A 25,966-nucleotide genomic window follows, 5' to 3' on the forward strand; every position below is an offset into this window, starting at 1 on the left:
GTCTGGTTGATATGGATACTTTTCAGACAGTGGAGGCTGAGGATGTGGACAAGATCCTTAGAGAGGTGATACCTACCAGCTGGGCTCTCGACCCTTGCCTTTCTTGGCCGAGAGAGGCTGCCTGAGAGGAACTGGCTGACTGGTTGAGTGGTAGAAGCATCCGTAAGAATGGGAATTGTACTACCCCTGCTTAACGAGGTAGTAAATTGACCTGTGTTGAAAAATGCCCTCCCTGAGCCCTACCATGCTGGAGAACATCCAACCCGCCTCCAGTCTTCCATTCCTGAGCAAGCTGCTAGAGCGGGTGGTTGCTTCTCTGCTCCAGGGGTTCTTGGAAGCGACTGGTTTTCTGGCTCCATTTCAATCTGGCTTCAGGTCAGGCTTTGGAACAGAGACTGCTTTGGTTGCCTGGGTTGATAGCCTCCACTGAGAATTAGACAGAGGAGAGTGATTCTGGGCCAAACTACAACTGATGAATGACACAGGTTGGACACTTGTCAGCTTCCCTCAAGTTTTGAAGGGAAATGTCGGCAGCTTGGCGGAATGTTGGACAAGTGACAGTTGAAAAGTCCATTGGACAGCAGTCGGAGAGCTGAGCTGCAAGACCAGGACGCCGACATTCCCCATCAAAACTCGAGGGAAGCTGACAAGTGTCCAACCTGTGTCATTCGTCACTTGTAGCTTGGCCCTCTGTTAGTCCGCAGGTTGGTTAACTGTTGTTGGTCTGCTAGTCCTATTGGTTTTATCCTTTAAAGCCCTACATGGCTTCAGACCAGGGTATCTGATGAAATGTCTTCTTCTCCTATATGTTCCTGGTTGGGAGTTAAGATCACAAAGAGAGAGAGAGAGAGAAAGTGTCTTTCCTGATTGTCTTATCAACCAAAGAAGCTTGGTTGGGTGGCTGACAGTCCCACACTTTTGCTGGGTGGCAGTCCCAGCAAGAGTTCCTTTTCACTGGCTTCAGGGGACAATCTCCTCAGAGGTGCACTTGGTCCCCTCACTTTAATTTCAGGAGGCAGCTGAAGACTTATTTACGGCAGCTTTTTAAATGTGGGCTGAATTTTGTTTTAGCTGTTTTAACTCTTTTTTAAAACTGTGTTTTAACTTTGTTTTTGACATATTTTTTTTAAAAATCTATTTTTTATTTTTAAACGAAAAAAGGGGGTACAGAAAAAAAGGAGAAGAGGACAAGAATTTTAAAATAGAGAACAAAACACAGAACTATGTGTTACAAAAGTCTTACAACATTTAAGATATATATTTTCAAATAAACAACAAATACAAAATTCAAACCTACTTCCAATCCACATCTTAGGGAGAAAAACCTCATTATTACCGTTATCTTATTGCTGCCTTATACTATTGGACACAGTGAACACTTGTGGGTTTCCCCAACAGACCAAATCAAGGCACGTCATGTGCTGTATTATATATTGAGATTAACAGCTCTTTATTATAATAACATTTTTATTGGAAGCGGGAAGCAGACAGAAGACTCAGGCTCAACAGTAACCAATTTATACTTGTAGAAACCACACCCACTTTTAACAACAACCAATACAATGTAAGTGGCTAGAACCCTTTGTTTGCATGATCTATATACAGGCACCTATTTTGCAGCACAGCGATTGGACTATAAGGCAACAGTTCTGATTGGCTCTGCCGGCACCAAACACCAATAGCTTTGTAGGCCTCAGGAGCCTTTGTTCTACTCAAGCAATATATCACATGCTGGAATTGAGGACAACCCAGAATTCATATGTTACTATTAAACAGTAATAGTGCTGGTGATAATAGGACTTCTGTTCTGTGGATGAAAACCATGTGTAATGGAGGCTGTAATAAGGAGGGGAATTGGGTGAGAAGTGTTTATGTGGGAGGGGGAAAGAGAATTAGTCTGCTCAAATCCCTGAAAGATTACAGAATCCAGGGGAAAGTTTTGGGGTGGATGGGATTTCCCATCCCATAATTCCCTTGTGGGCCCTAATTTATGGAAATACTATTTCTGAAACAGTAAAACAAACAGTAATCTAAGAGCCCTCTGTATCAGGCATCTGACGAAGAGAACTTGATTCTCGAAAGCTTATGCTAAAATAAAATTGGTTAGTCTTAAAGGTGCTACTGGACTCTTTTTGATTTTGCTAAGAGCCCTAACAATTTCAACAGTTCAATTGATTCACCTCACTGAATGAAAGAACTTTCATTCTGTGTCTAAATTCTAACAGCAAAGAAGGCTCCCTGGGCAGCCAGTTCTAAAATTGCAATTAACAGAGAGAAATTCCTCACCTTGCGCCTTAAGAGATTTTACGATGTACCCCAAAGCGACCCAGATTGTGGCCTCCCTAATGGGACAGAAAGAATTGGGAAGCTGATAGTGATTTGCAATAGGCTGAGACCAGGCAGGTTTAAAAGCAAAAAAAAAAAGTGTTTGTCCATCTGATCAAAGATCTGTTTTTTTTTTTTAAACGTAGTTATCCCTACAGCAAATTGTCATACTGAATAGCTCAAAATGAACCTCTGTGTAATGGCAGACTATGTGCCACAATATTTATTTATTGCGAATATATTTATCGGCTTCCTCTCCAGAGACTTGCTCAAGGTGGCTCACAAAGTAAAAACAACACAAGTAAAAACAACAGAACAAATTAATAATACAAAAGCAACCATCACATTATACAATTATGCCACTGAGCCATAGGTCCTCCACTTGCCTCTATGCAGGGATTTAACTTCTAAAGATCCAGGGGACAGAGCTGAAATCTGAAAAGCCATCAACAGTATCAAAAGATTCAACCAGGGCTTTTTTTCTGGGAAAAGAGATGGTGGAACTCAGTGGGTTGCCCATGGAGAAAATGGTCACATGGCTGGTGGCCCCGCCCCCTGATCTCCAGACAGAGGAGAGTTTAGCTTGCCCTCCGCAATCTAAACTGCCCTCTGTCTAGAGATCAGGGGGCGGGGCCAACAGCCATGTGACCATTTTCAAGAGGTGCCGGAACTCCGTTCCACTGCGTTCCAGCTGAAAAAAAGCCCTGGACTCAACTACATGTGGATGCAGCATACAGGCAAATCCTAGGGAACTTTTTCGGTATAGAGCCCCACTCAGCATAAAGGGCTAGGTTGTAATGTTGTTAATATGTGAGTATTGTTTCTGACTTGAGATTTTAACCTTGTTTTGTATTTTTTATTTTATTAAAATGAAAAGGAAGTACAGAAGAAAAAAGAGGGGAAAAAAGGGACAAACAAGACAAATATAAAGCTGTGTGCTAGGATTGTTAAAATACAGAGTACAAAAATCCTAACCTTTGTTGATACTAGAATAGTAATTAAAATAATAATTAAGCCTGATTAGTATAGTTTTCCATATATATACTACATGTGCAAAGTTCAAACCTACTCATTATTATAAAAAACTCATTTCATTATTGCTCCAACTTATCTTTTCCATTTTTAACAACAACATTGCTTATTACTTAATGTAACTTATTATCATAGCCTTTAAGAGTATTGGTATAAAATACTATTGAAGATTTTGACCTATTTCTACTCCTTATCTTAAAGAATGAAAAAAATCCTTATTTCCCCTCTGTTTATCATTACCTTTTACTTATACTTTACTTAACAATAACAATGTTGACTTTTTGCCAATATTTCAATATTATACAGGCTATTCTACCAATTATCTTTATATAACTAATTATCTTATAATCAAACTATAAAATGTATCAATATACAATCATTTTCAAATTTACAGGACTAAAACATCTTATAAATTTTATCTATTATAAGCAAAATATTTTCCCCATTTCTCTTCAAATTCTTTAATTGGCTTCTATTTATGTAATTCGTCAATTTTGCCATCACCACGTATTCTGACATTTTGTCCTTCCACATTTCTCTGGTTGGGCATTCTCCTTCTTTCCATTTGCTCACTATTAGTACTCTTGCTTCCGTCAACAAATACCAAAAGAGTTCATGTAGTGTTCTATCAACATTATCTGGTATTATTCCCAACAACATAATCTGGGTTTTCATAGCAAAGTTAATTTCCAAAATCTTCTGAATCTCCAGAATTTCCAGAAATTTTTAGAATTTTCAGAATTTTTAAATTTCCAGAATTTTTTAGTTTTTTTAACATGTCCACCACATATGATAGAAGCATCTACTTCCTTACATTTCCAGCATGACCCTACATATTTCTTATCCAGTTTTTTCAATATCTTTTGGGCGTAATGTACCATCTAAAGAACATCGTATACCAGTTTTCTCTTAGTGTTTGGCTTGCTGTAAATTTTATGCCCTTAGTCCATAAATTTCCCCACTGTTGAAATGTTATTTCTTCTCCAAAATTTTGCATCCATTTTATCATACATGTTCTAACTTGTTCTGTTTCTGTGTCATATTGAAGTAAGAGTTTATGAATTTGGCCCCAAATATGATTCTTATTCTGCGTAATTGTCTTCTCAAAATCAGTAAGATCTCTCAGTTGGCCTCTGTAATCCTTGAGAACTTCCTTTAATCTGGAGATTGCCTGGAGGCATATAAACCATCATATTTTCTTTGCTTCGTTGCAATTTTCTTGCCGTGATTTTATCTTTCCTTATCTTGATAAGTTATAAAGTCATTCACTTTTCTCTGATTCTTATCACAGAAGGCATCAATTGGTGACATTATTGGTGATATCGGAGGGCTTATCTTCATTCTTACCAAGTCCCAGATTTGAATCAAGCGGTCTGTTATCACATGACTATTATGTTGTGTCCTTGTTCTTCTCATCACCCAAAGATAATTATGTAAGCCTTCAGGTAAATCAGCCGCTTCTAGTTGTATTAATCTATCCTTTGGGTTTTTAATCCAGTCTGTGATCCAAACCAGGCCTGAATGGCAGGCTACATGTATATGCTAAAACTTGCTAAAACATCTCAAGGTACAGATGATAGTACAGTGCAATGTACCATCATCTGTACCTTGAGATGTTTTAGCAAGTTTTAGCATATACATGTAGCCTGCCATTCAGGCCTTACATTTTGAACTTGTTTTTAATTTACATTTGTGCACATTTATAGTAAATACTTTCTAATATATATTTTTAAGTTTTTACTTAACCCCTCTATTTTGTTTCCCTGCTTGTTTGGATTGAGTTTGTGGGGACTTCCCCCTCCCCTTTTTTTCTTCCTTGTTGATCCAAACCAAGCCGACTGCTTTATAATAAAACTTGATGTTTGGGACCACCAATCCTCCTCTTCCTTTTTCATCTTGAAATACCTTAAATCTTACTCTTGTTTTTTTGCCATTTAAGATAAATTGATTTTATCTGTCTTTGCCAGTTTTGGAGTGTCTCATCTTTTATACTGATTGGTAACATTTGAAATAAAAAGTTAATTTTCAGTAAAATATTCATTTTGATTGCAGAAATTCTTCCTATACAAGACAGTTTTAACTTTGACCACCTTTCAAGATCTTTTTGAATCCTTTTCCATAATACTTCATAATTATCTTTAAATAATGTTTCCTTTTGGCCTGTTATATTTATACCCAAATATTTCACTGGGTTTACTGCTATTTCACAACCTGACAGTTCCTGAATTTTTTCTTCTTCTTACCTTGTTAAAAACTTGGGGATTATTTTAGTTTTTTTCCTATTTAAATCCTGAAAAAATTCCAAAACTCACAAGATGTTCCATAACATGTTGTAAATGTCTCATCTGGATTCAAAATCGTCAAAACATCACCATCTGAGTAGCATTTCAACTTAAATGAGATTTTAACCTTTGAATGCAATAACGGCTAAAAAGGGGACGAAAAGGTTACTTGTCGTGCTATTTTATCATCGTTGTGTCTCCACTCATGAGGCCAAAATAGGGAATCTCCCCTCTCCATCTTTTATGGCTGATTTTTGCTTGCTTGTCAGTTCCATCCGGAATGGCTCGGTGGAAGGACTGCTGCTTATAGAGAAAAGCTTTTTTTCGATCAAAGGAGTTGTCCTTGAATGCTCCCAGACTGTTGTCTCCATTTCCCCTTGACGGGACATAATTATTGCTGTTGCGGCCATTCTTGTCCCTGTGAAGAAAACCATTATTTGGGCAGGGAGGAGTTGTCTTCAAATGTCATCATATCAGCCTGCCAGTTCATGCAATTCCATCCAACCCAGTTACATTGGAGCTTTCAGCCCTCTCTCGGAGTCGAAATAAAAGGCGTCTTCTGTTGGCGTAGGAAACTTGGCTGCTCCATTCCTTTTGCTTACAGTTCATTCCTTTAGAAGCGTAATTGAGTTTACACCGATCAATATAGCATCCTTGTAGAAAGTGCCTCTTTCGGTATTGACCCAATGGATTCTGGCTTTGATTTCTTTCGAGCCCCACACAGTAGTGCCTGACTTTGAATGGAGCTCCTTGGAGTTGTGAGGCCAGAATGCCAAATGGTAAACCATTGAGGCATCATAATCAAGGTGACTCTCCGGACTGAATGGATCTCAAGGTCCTCATTCATCAGCCCTGCCTGCCTCTGGATCTCTTTATGGATAACTCAGACAATGTAGATTAATGGTAAGCTTGAGGCCTCTTCACAGGTAAGGTGGATGCCACACAGTTGGCTTGGGTGTATGTGAGGTTGCCGGTGTAGCAATCTGCCAATTATGGGAAGCAAAGGGCAAAGGTCTTCAGCTGCTGCTTCTGAGCATGCTCTGTTGGAAGCGTTCATACTCAGTAGCATTTAGAGGCAAAACCTGACAGTGAAGAGTCCAGTGGCATCTTTAAGACTAACCAACTTTATTGCAGCATAAGCTTTTGAGAACCACCGCTCTCTTCGTCAGATGCAATAACTTACCCAAGGTCTCCTGCTGAGCTCAAGGTAGTAGCGGGATTTGAATCAGCAGAGGGCTGATTTGCAGTCCAATCCTTTACTATATAAAACAACAACATTCAATTTATATACTGCCCCTCAGGGCAACTTAACGCCCTCTCAGAACAGTTTACAAAATATGTTATTATCCCCATAACAAACACCCTGTGAGGTGGGTGGGGCTGAGAGAGCTCTGAGAGAGCTGTGACTGACCCAAGGTCACTCAGCTGGCTTCAAGTGGAGGAGTGGGGAATCAAACCTGTTTCTCCAGATTAGAGTCTCACGCTTTTAACCACTACACCAAACTGCCTCTCTACTACGACAGCAGCTCTCAAAAAATGCTTCCTCTTGAGGCCATACCAGGATGTGGTTTCTCACATCAGGTTGACAGTAAATTAAATTTCTTATTGTATTCTCTGTCTCTGTCTCTCTCTCAGGGAGCAAAAAGCAGAAGGCTGGTGGCTTCGGCCTCATTTTTACTGGTATTCCTTATGAAACCATACCCCCTTGTTTTCATTCCGACCTCAAGTTTTCCCGTGACCCAGCACCTAAATGAACGCCGAATCACCTGCATTCAGTTGGATGCCCTCGCCGCACTGCTCTCTCTATTCTGTGGCCATAACTTGATCACAAGCAAGAGGTCAGACCTCAAGGTTATAACCTGCTTCTTGGATCAGCAGGCTACGCAAGAGATAGTCCTCGGTTTGGACGAGCCAAAAACATAATTGGACGTTGTTAGCAAAGGTCAAGAGCAGGGAGTGAGCAAGGGATGCAGATTGCAACTGAACCCACATGCCTGGCTGTGTAACACTCTTGTTGACCCTCTTTATAGTTTTAGGAAAGAAATTAATTAGCATGAGCAGGCGCAGATTGTGGAAGGTTTCAAAAATGTTTTGTATAACCTTGGGGGGGGAAGAAGATCCATTCGTCAGACTTTCTCCTGGGCCGGTCCTTTGCAAACAAGATTAATTTACTCCACAGCCATTTGTCTCTGCCAGGACCCTGCGAAAGAGACGGGAGGCTTAATTAGCATTTTAAAGTGGGCAGCCTTGAAGTTAATGATATTCAATAACGAAAAATTGTTTTAACCTTATTTGCACTTTTCAATTTACTTATTACAGGCCATCTGTTAAAAATTTAAGCGAGTGCTGCAGGGAGCAGAGAACTCTTTTAGATTGTTAGATGAACTCTTGATGAGATAGGCGACGGGAGTGGGTGGGTGGGTCGGAGAACGGTAGAGATACGTTGCCTTAAATGAGCAGTTGGTATTATTCACCCCCTTTAGATTTCTGGCAAATGCAACAGAAAGCAAAGAGGTGACAAAGTTTATTCTCACACTTTTGATCAACACTGTGGCCATTTTCACAGACTTTAGATGGCATCATTACACAATGTGGCCCAGGGTTGTATTTCGGTCTAAACCAGGTACCTGAGAGCTAAACTACATGAGACAAATTACACGAGGACGCTCAAGTGAAGGGAGACGCAATGCTAGCCGGGAAGCGTAGTTTGAATTTCACCTCTCTCTACAGAGCCGGCAAATATAGTTCCTCAGAGGGTTTGTTAATAATTGACAGCGCCTTCAGGGAGGCAAAGCGGAAATTAACAAACCCTCTGAGGAGTGATCTTTGCTGGCTCTGTAGAGAGAAGTGAAATTCAAACTACGCTTCCCAGCTAACTTAGTGTCTCCTTCCATTTGAGCGTCCTCGTGTAATTCATCTCGTGTAGTTTAGCTCTGAGTCCAATTCATACTTCAGCAATCATGTGTGTGTCCTTCATGTGGCAGAGGGCCGGAGAAAGCAAATGGCTGGACTGAACCCACGCGATCTGAAGGCATTATTTCGAGTCAGTCCAAGAATGGTGCCATCCAGTGGGTGGGGCCCATGTGACTCCTACCCTGCCCCGACACAGCTGCTGGGACTAGAGTGTAAAAAAACTGCAGGGGCAGGTGCAACGTTGCAATTCCCTTCGCTCCCTGCTGAATTGCTGTTTTGGCTCAGTTGTTCTGACAAGCCTCCCTACTGGCTGGGGACACAGTTAGCTCCAGCTGGATCACTGCCCTGTTCTCCCTAAAGGCCATAGATCCTGAAACATCTCAGACTGAAAAGCCTGATGTTCAAACTTGGCTTGCCAACCTCCATGTGGGACTGGAGTTCTAGATTTAAAACTGATCTGGAGATGACAGAAATCAGTTCCTTTGGAGAAAATGGCAACTTTGAGGCAGGTGGATGTATGGCATCACATCTCTGCTGAGCTCCTTTCCATCTCCAAACTTCACCTTCCCCAGGCTCTGCCTCCAAATTGCCAGAATTTCCCAAGTTGGAGTTTGTTTTTTATTTGTGGATGGGTTGCGGATCAGCACTCTGCTGGTTGGAATGCCACTACCCCTACCACCCGGAGGGTGTAGGGCCCTGGGAACCCTGACCGGCACTAACCTTTTGCTCCAAACCTCAGACCTCCACCCCTGCTTTATATGCAATTGAAAAGGGCGTTGGGTTTAAATAACCAGGCCTACCATAAATCAGGAGCAGATCTAGTTGAGTTTGGCAGGCATATTTAAGCGAGAAGTATATTTTTTTCCTTTCCTAATCATTTCCGCTCTGGAACAGGCCTGTGAGTAGAGTTGCTCTTCCCCCAGTGGGACTAGGGGATTCCCTGATCCCAGGGCTTTTTTTCAGCTGGAACACAGTGGAATGGAGTTCCGGAACCTCTTGAAAATGGTCACATGGCTGGTGGCCCCGCCCCCTGATCTCCAGACAGAGGGAAGTTTAGATTGCCCTCCACGCCGCTCAATGGCACGGAGGGCAATCTCAACTCCGCTCTGTCTGGAGATCAGGGGGTGGGGCCACCAGCCATGTGACCATTTTCTCCAAGGGCAACTCACTGAGTTCCACCACCTCTTTTCCCAGAAAAAAGCCCTGCCTGATCACATTCTCCGCCCCCTACCACCACTCACTTGGCTGGTGGGGAGTAAAAGCAAGGGAACAGGCCTCCCAGGTGCACCGCCTCCAGAGTGCTCCCGCACTTTGGGGGGCCGGAATTTGGGCCCCAAACCAGCCAAATCGGGCTTGTTTGGGGCCCAAACCAAGCCAATGCAATGCACGTGCGAGCGCCCAGGCTTGCACAATGATGTCATTTCCTGGAACTGACATCATCACGCAGGCCCAGGAGCACATACACGCTTTGTGCAAGGAAATAACAAAAAGGTGAGTGCTGGGTCCCTCTCCCACCAGGAAGGTCAGGGAACCTGACAGCCCTTCCTGTGAGAGAGCGCAGGCCACTGTCTTGGGTCTGTTAGCAAGACTCTGTTATTATTATCCAAGCTCAGTGGTGTGGTGACTTAAGAGCTAACCTAGCCCTGTGCAGGAGCAAATTCCAATAGTGGTTTTGCTGCTTGTAACTCCAGTCACACCCGCACGCACAAAAAAGTGGGTCTCATTTGTTCCTCCCTTCGGCAGCCTGATCCTTCGCTCGTAAGTAAATCCTGCTGCGATCAATGGGCCTTTCTCCCCCTTCTGCTAATCACCGTGTTTCAGATTGTAGAAAGCGGCTGAGCGGGACACAGCCCCTTCCTTCCACTATAATCGACATGTCATGGGGGAGTTTGCTCACTTACCGGAGGTTATTTATGTCAAGGGAAGTTGTATTTCCATCGCTACCTGGGGGCCCATCAGAATATGAAGAGTGAGAACAGTGACTCCAACAGCAACCTCCCGGCAGCACCAGGGAGGAGCATGAACGCTCTGGCCAACTTCAGAATAATCTCATAAATGCAAAGGAAGGGGTTCTGCTCAACGTGACTGCTTCTTCCTCTCTGGTTTTCCTACCGCTGGCTGCTTTTCAGTGACTGGGAGACGGTCTAGAAGAACTTCGGTTTTAAAAAAACTCCTGGCTTCTATTCCCCTTTCTGCTGACAAGGAGAAGACAGATGAACATAGGTGCTGAAGTTTGATTTTGCAATGTAGACTTTCCAAGGAGGCAAAAACCAGCAGCGGATAAAGTGATTCCAGCCACCTGTTCAAACGTCACATGAGAAAAATGATGGGAGGTCAAAGCTGCTCGGTTGCACACAAAGAAAAGAAAATGTTTCCTTTATTTATCAAAACATTTGAGCTTTGCTTTACTCTACCCCCCCCCCCCCAAAAACATTCAAAGCCACTTGCAAAGATAACAACAATAAAACAAATCACAGCGGTATAAATTTGTCAGATGATGATAAAATATGAAAATCAATTTATTACATTTCCCCTTTCACTCGTGTGTGGTGTAGCAGTTAAAGTGTCAGATTAGGATCTGGGACACCCAGGTTTGAATGCCCACTCTATCATGGGAATTAGCTGGGTGACCTTGGATAAGTAGCACAGTCTCAGCCTAACATACCTTACAGGGTTGTTGTAAAGATCAAATGGAGGAGAGGAGAGTAATGTAAGCCACTTTGTTGTTTGTTCAGGCATTTCTATGCTTTTTTCCTGGGGAAGCCAAAGAGACAGACCTTGGCCCCACGTCAATAATAATAATAATAATAATAATAATAATAATAATAATAATAATAATAATAATAATAATATTTGATTTGTCTAGCACCCTTCAGGACAACTTAATGCCCACTCAGAGCGGGTTACAAAGTGCATTATTATTATCCTCATGACAATCACCCTGTGAGGTGGGCAAGGCTGAGAGAGCTCCGAGAGAGCTGTGAGTGACCCAAGGTCACCCAGCTGGCTTCAAGAGGAGGAGTGGAGAATCAAACCCGGTTCGCCGGATTAGAGTCCTGCCGCTCTTAACTGCTACACCAAACGATGACATGTTGTAATGACCTGCAACCTATGCTGGACAACGATACCCCTCTCTCACACCCTATAATATTCAGGCACTGGGAGGCAAACCTTTTCTTGCCCACAGACAGCCTCCTAACCTTAAAAAACTTCTCACGTACAACAATGCACTTCCTAACGTGGACATGGACTGTACGACCAAGACTGCCACAAACCAAGATGCCAACTCTGTCTCCGTATTCCCTCTAACAACACAATCTCTGGACATGATGACACCCGCCATACCATCTCACATTCATTCACTTGTTCATCTTTCAGCATGATATATGTCAGCAATGCCCTTCCACTCCCAGCATCGGACAAAGTTAGGGTTTTCAGACCCCCGAGCAGAGCAGGGAATCTCTTGCTCCCCCCACTCCCCCCTACTGTCTCTTACCTGGCTGGAAGGGTGGGGTAGGGAAGAAGGTGTGGGGAATGGGAGCTCTGGAGTTCGCTCCAGTGCACTCCGGAGCCTTCCTTGTCATGCCGGGAATAACGTTGTTCCTGGTGCAACAAGGAAGGGAAGGCTCCCAAGTAGATTTTATGCAAAAACATAAATCTGACATTAAAAATCACATAAACCAACGGGAGAACATTTTACTCTTCTAGAACAGTACATTGCTAACCTAAGAGTGACAGTCCTCAAATGAGAAGCAGCAAGGGGAGATTACAACTGGGCTTGCTGAACTTGAGTTCATTCACAGATTCCCAACAACAGGGGCATAGGGGTCTTATCCCACCACAGATGCTAATTTTCTGCATTTTCTCTCCTGCTTTAATCAAGATGACTACGTTGTGCATTGTACTTTTGCATCCCGACCCTTCCCACCTTCTGACTGAAGCCCCCTCAACCTCCCTGCGGGGGACAGGAGCCTGGCACTTACCTTTGCCCACAGGCGTGATGATGTCACTTCAGGAGTGACATCATCGCGCGGCCCCTGGGCAGGCCCATTTTCAGGTGCTGCGGAACGCTCCTGCGCTCCGCAGTGCCGGAAACGGGCCATTCTGCCACAGATTGGGCCCATTTTTGAGGCGCTGCAGAGCGCAGGAGTGTTCCTGCGCCCCACAGTGCCTCAAAATGGGCCCGATCCACAGCAGAATGGGCCCGTTTTGGGCGCTGCACAGCGCAGGAGCGTTCCTGCATGCCACAGTGCCTCAAAATGGGCCTGATCTGTGGCAGAACGGGCCCGTTTTGGGTGCTGTGGAGTGCAGGAGCGTTCCTGTGCTCCACAGCGCCTCAAAACAGGCCCAATCCATGCCGAAACGGGCCCATTTGGGGGCGCTGCGGAGCACAGGAGCGCTTTTGCGCTCTGCAGCTGCTGAAAACGGGACCGATTTGCTGTGGATTGGGCCCATTTTGAACACCGCAGAGCGCAGGAGTGCTCCCGCACTCCACAGCAGCCCCGCTCCAGACCAAAACAGGCCTGATCCTGGCGGCTGCGGCACACGGGAGCACACTGCGCCACGGGGGAGCACGCAAGGAAGGTGCGTGCCCCTGCTGCTCAGGTAAGTGGGGGAGCCTGGGATCCCTACTGAGATATAAGAACTCAGGGATCTCCATTTCTATTTGTATCTGAAGGGAGCTTGATTCTCAAAAGCGTATACCCTGGATATCTTGTTGTTCTAAGGTGTTAGTGGACACAAATCTTGCTCCACTCTAATTCAGGGGCTGGAATGAATTCTATTACAATATATTATCCTGGCCTGGGAGGGAGGGATGCCCTTCATAAGAGATTTTTGGAATCTTAAAATAAGTAGGGGATGTGGCGAAATCAGCATTGGTAATGAGACAGGAAGCCTAGGTCTCAATTCAGTCCAGGTGGATGCATTGTCTTGAACTTCATTATCAGTTGCAGTTCAGCAGTCCCTTTTGCTGTATGTATATTTTCCATCTTGGTGAACTGGGTTTTTCTTTATATTTCTGTGTATTGTGTGTTATTATAGTTGGCTTTACATTGTACTTATTATTTTTTAAAAAAATAAAAACAAGAAGTTAAAAACAAACAGGAGTCTAGTGGCACCATAGTGACTAATGATATTTTATTCCAGCATACGTCTCCACAGTAGCAGATGCATCTGATTAAGTGGACGTTAGCCCATGAAAACTAGAATCTAAGGATAAAGGTATCACTAAACTCCTGTTTCTTTTTACTGCAACAAACTAACACAACTCCTCAGTAAAATCAAAAAGAGTCCAGTAGCACCTTTAAGACTAACCAATTTTATTGTAGCATAAGCTTTCGAGAATCAAGTTCTCTTTGTCAGATGCATGATACAAACTGGGCAAATACAGAAGAGGAGGAGGGAGAGGGGAGAGAAGAGGACATATATCAGAAGGGGACAAGATGCAATTAGCGGGGAGGCAACCAAAACATTCCTCAGGTTTGTGTTAGAAGTGGCCTGTTAGACTGGCATATTTGATTTCTGTACGTGCATTGCAGAAGCTGAAAAATTATTTCTCCATTTCCAAGGAGGTGGCTGGCCAAGACATGTAAAATGTTGGAAATTGTTAAGATAACAGTATATGTGCCATTAAAATAAAAAACCAGCCATCATTTTCAAAAGCTTGGCTGCCATTTTTTCAATTGTATGATGTTACAATATAGGTAGTCCTTTCTAATGAAGTTTTTCCTTGGATATCATTCCACTTTTTATGGTCCTGTGCATTTACTGAGCGATTATACTGCTTTAGTCATAGCTACATATTTATCCTAAATAAAGTGCATTACAAAAATAATCTGGCATTCTGTAAATCTTGGCTTGAAAAAAATCAAACTCTAGGTGCCATCTTCATGGTTTGAGAGAATGGCTTGAAAACCTGTGATGTTTATCAAGCGAAGGGCTTTTTTTCAGTGGGAACGCAGTGGAACAGAGTTCCAGCACCTCTTAAAAATGGTCACATGGCCGGTGGCCCCGCCCCCTGATCTCCAGACAGAGGGGAGTTTAGATGGCCCTCTGCGCCCTCTAAACTCCCCTCTGTCTGGAGATCAGGGGGCGGGGCCACCGGCCACGTGACCATTTTCATCGAGGGCAATTTAAACTTTAAAAAACTCCCCCCTTGTTCCAGCTGACCCAAAGTGATGTCATTGTGCAGTCCTGAGTTCAATCACCTCTTCGCAGAAAAAAAGCCCTGATCAAGTAGCAGTTTCTCACCTTTAGCTTGGCATCTTCACAGCATTGTAGAAGTGGAGTTGAAGTGTGTGGCGATAGCGGCTTGTCCGCTGTGCCTCTGGTTTCTCTCTACTGCTCTGTGAGGACTTCTTCTTTCATGCTGGGACTGACCAATAATGCAAGGAGTTCTCTAAAACTTAACACGGAATCAAATGGGAAGTAAGGGTGAGAATGGGAGAGGCTGACATAGTATTGCATGTCATCTCCACTAGAGGGCACACGTTTCCTTTATTGCAGGGATTCTGCTCTTCAGCCTACCATGGGATGGTTGGTCTGTGCGTTCTCCATGGGGCTGGCGTTTCTCTACATCTTGGCTGCGTGTTGGGCAAGATCTCCATCAAACTAAGATTACCCTGACATTTCATTTCTGGCTGCCAGATTGTGACTGTCCATGAAGTATGTCACAGATAAAGAGGAAAATTGGATTTAATTAAAACAAGTCAAAGTGAAACGTGTGTGTGTGTGTGTGTGTGTGTGTGTGTGTGTGTGTGTGTGTGTGAGAGAGAGAGAGAGAGAGAGAGAGAGAGAGAGAGAGAGAGAGTGTGTGTGTGTGTGAGGGGGGGAGTTTGAGGTAGTTAAAATCAGGGGTCATTTCCTAGAAAAAGAGCTGGAGGAATCATTAGCATAACTCATTAGCATATGCCACACCCCTTGACATTACCGGAAGTGTGTCATTGGCATAACTGATTTGCATATGCCACTCACCCCTGACATCACCTGTCCTTGCTGTTTTGGACCCAATCCTGGCCGTTCAGGGCCGAAATTGTGCCCCAAATGGCAAAAGGGGCTGAAAATTGCTGAAAAGGGACCCCAAATGGTCAGGAGTCGGACCGGGCTGCTGCTGAGCGGGAGAGTGATCCACCACCTGTCAGAGGCCTGATCCGGGCCGTTTCGGCCCCAGTCCAGGCCAAAACAGGCCCAAAGTGGCTGAGAGGTGGGCAGGGCCACCTGTCATGTGACCTCTTTGGGGAACTGCCGGAACTGCGTTCCTGCGTGTTCCCCCTCAAAATGAGCCCTGGTTAAAAGTACCTTTAAATATGTGACATAGTTTCCCAATAGCTCCTTCGTCTTCAGCAAATGAGGAGTAATTAGGGGTGGTGGTTCACACATGCTTGTTTTTCTACAAAGTGGTATCTTGCACATGTGAATAGGGCAATCACAGCTACAGCACCATAGAGACAGCTTTCTAGTTGCCTCAAATACAAGGATTTTCAGTGGAGTGAGTTTATGCAGTGAAACTGCCAATCCTAAAATATAGAAAGCTCAAGCCAGTGTGTGAATCAGCTGCCATGAGGTTCTTCATGAAGCTTGATGTTTGTGGAAGCCTGCAAAAAAAGTACCAAGCACCGGTCAACCTCAGCTGGAGTCCATTTCTCCATCACTCCATTTCTCAACACTTTGATAACTGGCAGCCAAATATGTCCTCTTGATTCCATGGAAGGCTTTCACAATTCAGGTGACTTTGGAACTATGAATCTGGGTTGATAGAGCTGGGATGACTCATTCATACATATCAATCATTGCTTGGTGTGTTTTACACCAGCCCAGCTGATAAACACATACATGTGAATGGTGCCGTGCACCCCACCCATGGCTCAGTCAAGCCTAATTACTGGCATAGACGGATACCAGGCTGCAGGTCTGCTGGAAGAAAGCAGCTCATGTGAGTGTGTCATGTGCTCTTTTTCACCCATGGCCTGCACATCAGCAAACAATTCACTGTGGTGACTGATGTCTGTGACAGTTCAAGTTCTGCATGCTCCAAAATGGGTGGGGAGGACACAATGAGAATGATCTTGTGTTTTTTGGATGGGATGAGTGTGTTTTGGTCATTTTCTGTCTCCATGGCTTTGGATCTGGTGGAGCCAGTTTGGTATAGTGGTTCAGAGCGGTGGAGTTTTAATCCGGAGAACCAGGTTTGATTCCCCACTCCTCTGCTTGAAGCCAGCTGGGTGACCTTGGGTCAGTCACAGCTTCTCGGAGCTCTCTCAGCCCCACCCACCTCACAGGGTGATTGTCATGAGGATAATAATAACATACTTGTAAACTGTTCTGAGTGGGTGTTCCGTTGTCCTGAAGGGCAGTATATAAATTGAATGTTGTTGCTATTATTATTATTACTGAGTTACTGTTTCTCTGCCTGTCCTGGTTTTGCGGGGTGGGGGGTATAAAATAAAGCAGGGATCTATGTAGAAAGGATACATAGAGGATACAGAGTACAGAGCCAGTTTTGTGTAGAGGTACCAGGCAGTGGGAAAGACACCTCACTGTCTGAGGTCCTGAAGAACCGTTGTTACACAATATTGGATTAAATGGACTATATATATAGTTCCTTCAGGCATTCTGTCAGAGTCCGACAATGCAGAAAGAACAAATGAATAATGTTTTCTCCTCCCGTTCTGCATCCTCTCTCCTCTAAGTCAACACGTCTCATATCGGTACTGTGGAAGAGCAAGGCTTTCATTTGGGGATCCTGATATGAGTGAATAGTTCCGTTAAGAGGGTAAAATGCAGGTGTGCCTCTGAAATTTGAAGCAAAAATTAGATTTTGATGAGGCACCGTTTTTGTTCCAGAGGTATACAATCGAGATTTGTCTTTTGTTTGCGTTTGGGATTACTAGTTCTGCTCCCTGGAACTGGCGGCGCCGCAGAGAAGAATCCTTTCACGGCGACTGAATAAATGTTGTGTGGGGGACGCCTCTGCAGCTCGGGGATCATCGATTCATAGACGAAAGGGGAAAATTAGGGTCAGAGGGGTTCAGATGTAGCTAAGGGAGATTGGGAGGCACTTGCCATTAATCCAAAGTGATGTTTGGGTCAGGAATGTGTGATGCCTAATTACATCTCGGAGCCCTGTTCCTCGGGCTTGCTATTGATTGTATTTGTCTTGGGAAAGCTTTGTCATCCCCCGGTAGTATCTTGAGGTGAAATTTTAAGAGGTTGGTCCCCCAACCCCTCAACTACCACCCCCCAATTGCCCCCTTGAATAAGGGTCTATTTGTCAATCAAATAATGACCATTATTTTCTCTCAGTTCCTTGGACTAGGAGGACCATTTTTCCTCTGTTGTGTGCCAGCGTGCATGACTTTGACTCAACAGAGAGAGAACGGTAGCTACGTCATGAGGGACAGAATAATAGAATCATAGAGTTGAAAGGGGCCTTACAGACCATCTAGCCCAACCCTGTCCCTAATGCTGAAACAGCTTAAAGCACCCCTGACAAGTATTCGTCCAGCTGCTCCTTGAAGACTGCCAATGAGGGGGAACCCACCACATACTTAGGCAGCCAATTCCACTGCTGAAGTACTCTTTAACACGAATTTTTTCCTTATAGTTAGCTGGTAACTTCCCTCCTGTAATTTAAACTGGTTATAACCACAGGAACAGCTCCCTCCCCTCCCCTAAGTGACAGCATTTTATTTTTATTTTATTTATTTATTTACGTCATTTATAGTCCGCCTTTCTCACTGAGACTCAAGGCGGATTACACAGTATGAGGCTAATACAATCAGTATCGAGTACATTTCAATGCGATATCATAAGGTAAACAGATACAAGTTTAAAAGGCATAGCATTAGCAAGGATCCAAGACAGAGTAGAAAAAATACTGGAGCAAAACATAATCAATTCTAGGACTAACATTAGACAACATGGAGCGCTGGTTGTACATTTTTAAAGCAGCAGATAATATATAAGGCAAAAATAGTGATGAAGTCTATGATCCCCAACTTGTTAGTGAAGCACCTGAGACCCCATCCCTACAATGCAGCCCTCCCATTTGAGTAAAAAGCCTTTTTGAATAGTTCGGTTTTGCATCATTTATGGAAAGCCAGGAGAGTGGGGGCTCTACTGACTTCCTCAGGCAGGTCATTCCACAGGGTAGGGGCTCCACAGAGAAAGTTCTTGTACGGGCTGCTGCTGACTTCACCTGTGTGCAGCCTGGCACCTGCAGAAGACCTTGTTCAGGTGAGCGAAGCTTCAAGAGCACAATCTTGTCTCCCCTCAACCCCCTCAAAATAGAACATTCCCAGGTCCCTCAGTCTTTCCTCGTAGGACTTGGTCTCCAGGTCCCTGATCATCCTGGTTGCTCTCCTCTGTGCCCGTTCCAATTTGTCCATATCCTTTTTGAAGTGAGGCCTCCAGCTAGGGTTGCCACTCCCAGTATCCTCCTGGCAGGAGGGCGGGGGGAACCTGGCACTTACCTTCTGCTTCCCAGAGTAATTTTTTTGCATGTGTGAAGCATGCGTGCCCTCCTGGCACTTGCACGATGACGTCACTTGTGGGATGTGATGTCATCACACCAGCCATGGACATGCTCCTGTGCTTTGCACAGGGCGAATTCAGCACGTTTCGGTCCAAAATTGGACCCAGCAAGGCACGGGAGCACACCCGTGGGTGGCAAAATGGCATCACTTCAGGAAGTGATGTCATCACATCCCACTGGGAATGCGCCCAGGGTGCACTTTCCTGCATTGCCTGCTGGTGGTGGGCAATTGCTGGGGGGGGGGTTGCCATCTCCCACCAATCACGACAATTGGTGGGGAACAGGGCAAACCCCTGGGAGATTGCCTGTGTGTGAGGTAATTGGTTTAGCCCAGTAAGGCGGAGTCAGTAGCTAGAGCTGCTGAGGAGGAGGCTGGTTGCTGGGGAGCTGAATAATAATTTATATGCTCTTATCACCTTAATAAGGTAATTAAATGTATGAGATCAATATAACTTAAAGTGGTGTATGTGTATGGTGTTTAGTTGGTGTTACTGGGATTGTATTATGTTTGCAGGGCTGTAATTCCCCAACACGAGGACAGAAGCCTGGGCTACAATTGTTTAGAACTTGTAAAAAGGACTCTTGTCACTTGGTGGAATCAGTCAAGTTGAACTGTTCTACCTTTTCAAAGACATTGTTTGTTTTTAGTTTCTGTATGGTTGCACTTATGAATTTAGTTTAAAAAATAGGTGTATTTTATTAATTGTGTCTGGGGACGGTCCCGCCTGCCCCGGTCTGGGCTGGGATGAGCCCCCACCCCTCACCAGACCCCCACCCCTCAGGCCCGCCGGGAGCAGGGCAGGAGACCCCACAACACTCACCTACATGTCCGAAACCCCGCTGGAGATGGAGCAGCATGCAGCCACGCCGCGACAGCAAGGACCCACTGGAAAAGCCCGCCAAACAGCTGAGCAGCGTGGGAATCCCACGGCAAGCAGCGGGCCCTGGTGCGCGGTGGATGAACGGCCCAGTCTCACAGTCACGGGGCTGGCCCCTGGAGGGCTTGGCGCTGCTGCCGCCGCCGCCACCAGTAAGCCCAGACTAACCAGGGCGGGGCAACAGGTGGGGCCAGGAAGCAGCAAGGTAGACGCCGAGCAGAGGGAGGACCAGGAAGCCTGGGGAGGAAGCAGGGCAAGCAGATAGCCAAGGCTCTTCCTCGACTTGCCAGGAGATGGCTGGGAGGGAACTCCCGTATGAGGGGCAGGCAGTGGGCCAGTCATGGGAGAGGGCTTCAGGGGGGAAGGGATTAGGGGGTTGGCAAGGGAGGGATGGATGGGAGGGAACAGAGCATGAGAGATGGGCACAGAGCCAACCATCAGAGGGAGCTTCAGGGGGGCAGGATGGGTGGAACGAGCAAGGAAAGAGAAGTGTGGGCCGGTTGGCTGACCCTCAGTGGGAGGGACGGATGGGTGCTATAAAGGGAAGAGTTCCCCATGAGGCCGAGGAGGAGAAGTTGGGTGTGAGTTGGTCAGAGAGATTGCGCAGGCTGGCAGCAGGCTGTCCACAGTGGGTAAGGCCTTCTGTGGCTGCTTCTTCCTCTTCCTCCAACCTGTCTGCTTCATCAGGGCTGGCTGGGCCGAGCCAGCCCAGATCTTGGCAACCAGCAGAAGAGTTGAGGCAGGGATATGGTGGGGAGGATGTTGCAAGTGTGATGACATCACTTCTGGGGAAATCCCCGAAGAGATGGTGGCAGCTCTAGGAATTGCCAAAAACCATAGAGTTTCCTGCAATTTCTAGAGCTACCATTCTTGCTTCCAGGTTTTCCCCAGAAAACCTGGAAACAACAATGGACACCATTAACTTAATTTCCCCCCCGCTGCCACTGTTTGGAGTGGCAGTGGGCAATGAGAGCTCAAAGGGATCTCACACCTCAGCCAACGACTTGGTAGTCCTGATTCAGGTCAGCTAGCGAGCTCATGGCAGAGGTGGGACATGAACCCGGCACTTTCTGCATCACTGTTAATTTTCTTGCCCCCTGTCCTATGCCAGCTCTTTGGTTTGTTCTCAGGATCGTGATTGGTAGAGGTTTAATTAATTTTCAAAATAGGTGAATATCCAGTCTGATATTGGCTTTATTGGTTTTAGAAAGTGTGAGTTGTCCAGGAGCTTCTTTGGCTGAGAGCACTGGATTGTAAGTTAATAAATGAATACATTTTTATGGTTAGAATTAAACTGTATATCACCTTATTGGGGGGAGGGGCAGGTCTAACACTTTTTGTAAGTAAACTTTACAAAACGAAAAAGGAGCCCTGCTGGATTTGACTGGACTTGAGCTCGGGGGTTTCCCACCACAGTGGCCAGCCAGATATGTGCTAACTAAGGTTGCCAATCTCCAGGTATGGCTGGGCGTTTTCTTGGAATTATAACTGATCTCCAGACTACACAGATAAATTCCCTTGGAGAAAACGGCAGCTTCGAAGGGCAGCTGTTATGGCATCACTAAGCTCTCTCCCTCCCGCAAACTTCTGCCTCCTCAGACACTGACCCATAAATTTGCCAAGCCAGTGTTGGCAACTCTAGTGTAAACGTATAAAATTGCTCCATACCGATTTGGACTATCAGCCATCTATTTGACTCTTGCCTACAAAAGGACAGTGTTAACCTAAATGGGGGGACTCTTCTTGTGAGTGGGAGGAATTAGCGTACAAGAAGAAGCAGCGAGAGGGGGTGACTAGTAGGATCTCCACCTGTGTACTCCAGGATCGTTCCTTCCAAAAACCAGGCAGATGTTCAACAGGAACGGTTTTAATTAAAGGAGCAACAAGAGAGCAATCACATGAAATACACACAACACACACAGAGCTAACTAGGAAATCAGTGAGGAAGAGGGAGAGAGATTCAGGGAAGGGCTGTATTTACCAGTCCTGGGAGAGAAGAAGGTCCATGGAAGTAGCAGCAAGGATAGCCAGCATCTTATGGAAGGGAAGAAGGGGAGGGCTCAGTCATATCTGAGGGTGCATGCGTGAGTTCAGAACACATGCATGGAGCACATTGATGAGAGCCCAATTATACTGCAAAATGTACCCTGGGGCAAAATTGATGTCTCTGCCCCCCTCCCAAACAAGAACTTAATGGCTGTTCCCAGAGGTGAGACAATAAAATGGGAACGGCTTGATTAAACCTTCCTGGTGTTACTAAAGGTAAGAAAAGTGATGGATGACGCGTGATTCTTGAATCCTCGACTAGCCTTGATTAGGAAAGTGGGCAAGGGAAGATCGGAAGGGTGTGGAGGAGGTTAACTCAGGAACTCCCAGAAAACCTCTTTTGTCTTAAATCTTTGCACATCTTCAGGGCGTGGGGAAGTTACCTAGTCTTGGGTCATGACTCACATTCCAGAAATTTTCCATTCCAGCCAGGCTGGGAGCCATTCTGCCTGGCCAGGTAGCATGTTTTGTATTCAGGGCACATAAAGAGAAGAGATTTATGATGATGTTGCCATATTCATAAACCACCCTTTAGCGTGAAGGAGGGTTTGACTACTAACAACAGCTCCCTAAGGTCTCAGGCATCTCTCTCTCTCTCTCTCTCTCTCCCTGATACCAACAAGAGATTGGAGACGCCAGGGGCCTTCTGCGCTCAACGTGGGAGCTCTGTTACTCAGCCACCCCTCAAGAATGCTATAAAAACAGTTTAAACGCCATACATGACCTTTTAAAAAGAATCACAATTGTGATATTACTGGAAAAATCAAAGGCAAGCATTTATATTGTAAATTTTCTGCATTGAGTTCCAAGTCAGAGTCACGAATGAAACCTAATTTGTGTAGGACTGGCAACAACTTTTTGGATTTCGCCGCCGCTCTTTGCAAAATGCACAAAGCCCACGCCAGGTTTCAGTGTAAGCTATTCCGATGGCGCTTCTTGTTTATAGAATGCCAGAATTCATTGTTTGCAATTTGGTGCGGTGGGATCCAATCAATAGCTGACAATAAAATATTATTCCAAGTGATGGCGACGTTTCGAGGGGCCTTGATTGATTGCTTTAATTTCTGCCGTCCTGAGGTTTCCCCCCCCATGCATTCTCTTGATTCTTTTTACTCTGTCTATTTCTCTTCAACGCCAGTTAAGTAAACTGACATATTTATTATGTCAGATTTATTTGACAGATTACAGTGTACTACGTTCTGCAGGGGCATTTTTGCACACAGATATGCATGTATATGAGCAAAAGATACTTCTATATAGATATGTGCTTCTCAGGCTGCAGCAATTCATTGGCTGTTTGCTTAGAACTGATCGAAACCTTTTTGATCATTTAAAACTGACATATATGCCCCCCCCACCCATTAATTGGCCAAAAGATTTTTAAAAATGGTAATTATTTTTAATTTTTTTTTGGTGATCCTTTCTTTTTCCAAAGCAAAACTCAAGATAGATAGATAGATAGATAGATAGATAGATAGATAGATAGATAGATAGATAGATAGATAGATAGATAGATAGATAGATAGATAGATAGATAGATAGATAGATAGATAGATAGATAGATAGATAGATAGATAGATAGATAGATAGGATGGACGGATGGACGGACGGACGGAAGGAAGGAAGGAAGGAAGGAAGGAAGGAAGGAAGGAAGGAAGGAAGGAAGGAAGGAAGGAAGGAAGGAAGGAAAAAAAGAAAGAGAGAAAGAGAAAGAGAAAGAAAAAGAAAAAGAAGCTGGTTGATGGAACAGGTCTTGACCAAGGGTATCTTCACAGATAATTTGGGCTGATGGGTTGGAGATCTATTAATTGAACACACATGAAGTTGGCTTACATTGAATCAGACTATGAAGTGCTGTATTGTATTATCTGTTCAGACTGGCAGGAGCTCGCCAGTATTTCAGACACAGGTCGGGCACACTGCCTGATCCTTTTTAACTGGCAATGCCCGGGATTGAGCTTGGGACCTTCTGCATGCAAAGCAGAGACTTTTCCACCGAGCAACCCCCCCCCCCCCAATAACTAACTATTGATCACCAGACTGCTTATAGTCTTTATACCAGTAAATTTAGGATTCCAGGGTGAGAAGTGCCCCCTGTTCCCACCATGGAGACCCCTGGTCTTCTCATCTATTTCTCCTTTTCCTGGAGAGTGGTCGGTGCTTGATGGACAGCAAGATGACCAAGCAGGCTAATAGAAAGAGATTCCCCCCCCCGCCGCCTTGTTCCCTTTGTAGAATGGCAAAACCAGACTGGACTGAGAGGGAAGGAGGAGGAGAGGCAATGGGCCCAGGCAGGCCAGTACAAAGGGCCTCTCTTTCTCTCTTCTGCTGAGCTGCAGCAGGTAAGTTCTTGCATTTAGCAAGCAGCCCCTTACCCAGCGCTTTAGGAGGCCCAGTGCCTGGTGCCAGAGGTGCCGTTTCACTCCCTACAAATGACTGAAGCTGTATTCAGTGTTTCAAAATCACGGGAGAGTTCCTCGGGCCGCCACAATGACGGTGCTCCCTTAAGGGCCACAGGTTACAGTACGCTTAGTCACATGCAGAGGGAGTCTTTGGTTATGGCACCCTGTTTGCTTTAATGTTGACTGAGACAAGCTGGATCACTGTACAGGACAGAGTCGCTGCGGCAAGATCACACAGCACACGGGTTGACAGCCACATTGCACGATCGCAGACTGCTGACAGAAAACTTTTCCAGACTTTATAGCACTTGACAAGAGATCTTGGCAAGGCCAGACATGAAGATTTGGCCAAGGAGAAGAATCTAAGAAGTGCAACGGTGCGTAGGGTGACCAACTTCCAAGAGGACCTGCCCTCCTGGAGTTCTTCTGGAATTACAACCTGGATCCTTCCCAAGCCGTTTAGGGCTTTACTGGTTAAACCTGTTGTATATTTATTGTATACATTGCAGTGGGACAGTGGGACCCCTCTTTGATATTTGTATGGACAGTTTAGTCTCAGAGGGGTCGAGTCCCTGCTCAGTTAGGGTCAAACTACAAGTGACGCCTGACACAGATTGGACCTTGTCAGCTTCCCTCAAGTTTTGATGGGAAATGTAGCCAGCGTGGCGGAATGTTGGACAAGTGACAGTTGAAAAGTCCATTGGACAGCCGTCGGAGAGCCGAGCTGCAAGACCAGGACGCCGACATTTCCCATCAAAACTTGAGGGAAGCTGACAAGTGTCCAACTAGTGTCAGGCGTCACTTGTAGTTTGGCTCTGAGTTTTGTTAGTTAGAATCAGGGCTTTTTTTCAGGGGGAATGCGGGGGAATGGAGTTCCGGAACCTCTTGAAAATGGTCACATGGCTGGTGGCCCCGCCCTATGATCTCCAGACAGAGGGGAGTTGAGATTGCCCTCCACGCAGCTGCGGCGCGGAGGGCAATCTCAACTCCCCTCTGTCTGGAGATCAGGGGGCGGGGCCACCAGCCATGTGACCATTTTCGCTGAGGGCAACCCACTGAGTTCCACCACCTCTTTTCCCAGAAAAAAAGCCCTGGTTAGAATCATAGACTGTGTGAATTCACTTGTTCTAAAACTAGTTGCTCCCATCCCTGAATCTCCTTGCTAATAATTGGAAGTTGATTTGAACACACCTGTCACTGTTGTATGAACCTAAAAGCAGGAACTGGAATGCATATTCCAGAGTTGCAGGCAAAAGGGAACATTCCATAGCATCAGCCGTGGGAATGAATTGTGCCTGGAAACAAATGAAAATCTTTCAAAAACAGGAAAATGCATTTCAAGGTGGATCCTGGTCCAAAATCCATTGTATTTTGAACTGACCTTTGTTTTGGAGTAGACTTTAAAGGAAGCCTCATATCCCAGGCATTTTGGATGGTACCGTGGTAGGGCTATTTGTGGCAAGGCAGTCTCTATACTGGGTGGTTCACGGTTAATTTCCTTTACCAAAATTTGTGGTGTTTTTTGTTGTTGTTGTTCTCATTTGGGCAAGCTTT

This window comes from Eublepharis macularius, chromosome 11, assembly GCF_028583425.1.
Source record: "Eublepharis macularius isolate TG4126 chromosome 11, MPM_Emac_v1.0, whole genome shotgun sequence".
NCBI lineage: Eukaryota > Metazoa > Chordata > Lepidosauria > Squamata > Eublepharidae > Eublepharis > Eublepharis macularius.